Source organism: Cimex lectularius, unplaced genomic scaffold (assembly GCF_000648675.2).
Source record: "Cimex lectularius strain Harlan isolate CLEC.00 unplaced genomic scaffold, Clec_2.1 scaffold60, whole genome shotgun sequence".
Lineage (NCBI taxonomy): Eukaryota > Metazoa > Arthropoda > Insecta > Hemiptera > Cimicidae > Cimex > Cimex lectularius.
Window position 1 is genome coordinate 125,935 of NW_019392643.1, and position 4,463 is coordinate 130,397.

The 4,463-nt window shown below is 35.4% G+C and overlaps 1 non-coding gene across 1 annotated transcript; it reads right to left on the reverse strand.

Annotated features, from left to right (window-relative positions):
• Positions 1–1,112: 1,112 nt before the first annotated feature.
• Trnay-aua lies at positions 1,113–1,186 on the reverse strand. The gene has a single exon. It is a non-coding gene; the product is annotated as a tRNA-Tyr (tRNA).
• Between the last annotated feature and the right edge of the window lie 3,277 nt (positions 1,187–4,463).

Sequence of the window (4,463 nt, forward strand, 5' to 3'; positions counted from 1 at the left end):
ACAAAATTCGGCGTCAACCTTCCAGAATTATTATTAAACATTAATGCCATCGAAGAAAATAATTACATAAAAGTACGAGTTGAAATATTTTGCGACCACTTCCTGTCACATCCAGACGTTCAAGATTCAAGATGACAAAACTTGCCATACCAACATACAACCTGAATAACTATGTTGGACCTAAAGTTGTCATAAAGATTCTTGAACCACTTCGCACTGCTTGATTGTAGTCGGGATCAAAACGAATTTATATTACAGTTGAAATATTATTCCTCAAGGGAACATCTAATGTCCGTTACTTTTTATCATATACAGAAAATTTCCCCCAACACATTAACCCACTCACCTTTGCATTTGCTGGCATAAAGTCTCCCTATAAATCTCGACTTTTTTCTACCAGTTCCAACCCTCCAAGACAACTCCATACCTTAGAACCATGGTTCCATAAGTAGAAAATGTTGGCATAAAAGAAAACCGGAAATAATCCGACGAAATATACGTCGGGTACAGAGATGCTGTATTAAATACAAATTTAAATCTTTGACTGTCAAAGTTTCTTACGTTGTTATTTTTATTTACTACTACATACATTACCCTGAAGATGGCCAAATGTAGAGTCAATAGCTTGGTGTACGTGTAGCCCAGTGTTGTAATTAATTCAAGGACTACATACCCAATAAATTCTCAAATCTAAAATGTATCATAGTTGGTCGATAACAAAACAACATCGTGTACCATTTATGTATGTACTATTTATGGGCCGATAAAAAACAAGAGGTTATCGCTGGCACTCTCTGTTTTAAACAAAATTTCTTTGTTTTTTTCCCATCTTTGTCATTGGCTCTGTCATATTTTGTCTCCTGTTTTCTTAGCTTGCTAACCTCACGAAGGCACCTCAGATTGTTGAAAGAACGCCCACAATGCCAGGGCGAAGAGCCGGCAGAGACAACGGCCCGAAAAACAATCCAGCCCCCCCCCCCCAAGAGAAAGGCAGAGCACAGATCGGTAGTACTTTCTAATTATTGTGTTTATTTCCACTAGTTTTCGTGGTCCGCTTGACCAATTAATATCTTTCAATTAATTAAGGTATTTAGTTGAAATAAAAAAGTCAATGTCACAAGCGGGATTCGAACCCACGACCTTCGGCTCTATACGCCGCTGCTCTAACCACTTGAACTATCGTGACTTCGATCCACTCGGACACCAACTACCCATCTCAACCCCACCTTTTTTTAAATGTTTAATTGTAATTATTTTAAATTCTACAATGTTATCAAATTTCTAATTATTGTCATATCTAGAAAGTTGATTTCATTATTTCTTTTAATATTTATCTCTATTAATTGAAAATTATTTATTTAGTCAATCGGACCATGAAACCTAACAGATGTAATAAGGAAAATGAAGTATACTTCACTAAAGCTCTCCTTGGCCATTTCGTTTGTCGCCGAGAATCAAATAGATTGCACGACATTTGAAAAATGGCAAAAAGGAGGGAAAATTCAAAAGGTGGGTTGAGATGGGGAGTTGGTGTCCGAGTGGATCGAAGTCAAGATAGCTCAACTGGTTAGAGCAGCGGCGTATTCAGAATCCCGCTCGTGGCACTGACTTTTTATCTCAATCAAAGCATAAATTAATCGAAAATCATTTATTTGGTCAATCGGACCACGAAACCTTATATTGTTGATAAAGAAAACAACCGTGTTAAAAGGTCACGATTTAAACAGTGAAAATGTCTTCAAACGTGTAAAATTTAATACAACCACCAAACGAGATACTTCAACTCTAATTAGTATTTAACAGTCAGTACAATTTAATTTGAATGTGTTTAAGCACACAAATTCTGCGGTGTGGAGGAGAGGCAGTAATTGGAATTTAACGAAGAAAACGAAAGGTACACCTACGTGTCAGCGTACAACAAACACGTTATTGATTATCTTACATTCTGGTTCATTTCAGCCATTAAATTGGTAGAAGGGATAATTATTGTTAACAGCACTGATATCCACGCGTAAACACCTAGCAAACAAATTGTAATGTACAAACGTTTAAACTGCAGAGGATTTAATATACAATTGATACACTACTGGTCGTATTTCAAGTCGGTTTGTTGATCGTTTCAAACATATACCTACCTACTCAACGTTAGCTTCGGCTGTAGAGAAATTCTTGCGTGAATAAATAATTGTTCGTTTGTTTCCAGCGATTAACTGGCCGAGGTTGTAATCTGAGGGAGAAATAAAGCGTATTAATTCTGACTGGAGTGTCGATTTATTAGCAAACTTTTGTTAATTATTAGCGTGTCGGTGTTTCGTTTCAGGTTTAAAGAGTGCAACACATCGTAGGAATTAGAAGAATGAGAAATTTCGTAAAGTGTGATCAGATTTCGTAAAAGTTGCGTTCCAGGTTTCTGATTCCAATGAGACCGTATTAACATTCTAATTTTCGAAAATATTCAAATTTACTTCGAACCTGAATGTTTCTGCACCCTCGGGGAACTGGATAAATCGAATTTTGATATAACTGCATATTTCAGTTAGACCTGACAACCTGAGTATAATTGATTATTACAATTAATTAAGGTTTTTAGTTGAGATAAAAAAGTCAGTGGCACGAGCGGGATTCGAACCCACGATCTTCGGCTTGATACGCCGCTGCTCTACCACTTGAGCTATCGTGACCTCGATCCACTCGGACACCAACCTCCCATCTCAACCGCACCTTTTGAATTTTGAGATGGGAGGTTGGTGTCCGAGTGGATCGAGGTCACGATAGCTCAAGTGGTAGAGCAGCGGCGTATCTAGCCGAAGATCGTGGGCTCGAATCCCGCTCGTGCCATTGACTTTTTTATCGCAACTAAAAACCTTAATTAATTGTAATATAGTAATTGGTCAAGCGGACCACGAAATTAGTGAAAATAATTGATTATGTCGATTATGCCATTTGCTTTTAAACGCAACGTGCATTTTAGACATTTCGAAACGTTGGATAATTCTATTTTGTTACGAAACATTTAAAATTTAAAAAATTTGCGTATTTGCAATCTTATTCACTTTTTCCTGAGGGTGCAGAAATCCGAGGATTTTATTTGACGCTATGGGATATTTCATCTAGATTTTATCCACCTGTCTCTTTCTCTGGGGCAACACTGTTTGCCAACTTTATCCCCTTGGTGATACATATTCTCAATCTCCTAACTGAAAGTACCGTCTTCCTATTTTTTCAGATTTGTTCTGAATCTTTAATTAACATAAAACTTTTTCACCCCTTGGAATTGACAAAAAAATTGCCTAGGAAAACATGAGAAGAACTTGGTTGTTTTTATTACAAGTCAAGCTATTTTCTATGGGCAAGCCGTTGAAAATAAATTAAATCTCTTTAAAGCTGTGACCAATTTTGCAATTTTCACCTGTAAAATATACTGATACATTATAAAATTTCACTTATTTATATATCTATATATCTATCTATCTATACAGATCTATAGATACAGAAAAAATATACTGTTTTTAGTTCGTTGGGAGGCCGGGACATTTTGTCTGATTATTTTTTTCTTTCCTATTAACATTGTTTTCAGTAGTATTTTATTAATAACTATCATATTGAATAATAAAATAATTGTAGTAATAAAACAATAGTTGAAAATATCCAAATTGTACTTTTTATATTTCGACTCAGAATTTTGAAAAGTTGTTTTTTTTACAAGTTTTTGCGCCGAAGTTGCAGAGATTTAAGCAATTTGGCTGGACTCCTTGGGATATTTCGTCTAGATTCCTCCCGCCTCGTTCTTTCTCCAGGGCAACACTGTTTACCCACCACATTCAGTTGGTTATCGATATTAAAAATTACCTAAACGCTAGTACTTTACTTTTTACTTTTACTTTACTTAAGTTTACTTTTTAAAATTTGATTTGAATATGGAATTAACATTCAACTTTAAGGTTATTCAGGTTATATGAATTTGTGATGACTTATTATCAAAATCGATGTGATAACGGTTTTGATAAATTCTTCCATTCTGAGATGATCAATGGGATCCATCATAGGCTGTTAAAAATTGTTTCGTTTCGGATTCATTTTCTGGATTTTACCATTACCCAAATTTCAATCGTTTTACAGGTGGCCCATTTTGTAACTCCGCTGAAGAAAGTTTCAGATTTACCGGCTCCTCTAGGAAGATTTTTTCTCGGCACATGTTGTTCAGATATACCTATGACCGTTAGATTAAACGCAAATAATTTTTTTTTTCAAATAAACCAGTGGCATGCTAAGGAAAAACTTCACCTGGAAATATCCAGTGCTTTTTTGAGTGTTAGCAGCGAATGCTGATCTCGTAACTTTTTGAGAAAAGAGTCAACAAACTGATACTTTACGTCTTTTCTACGGGATATTCTATTTCTATAAAACTTTTTGAACGACTAGTTCTCTGGCTATATTTCATAAAGAAATGTTTTTTTCTTTTA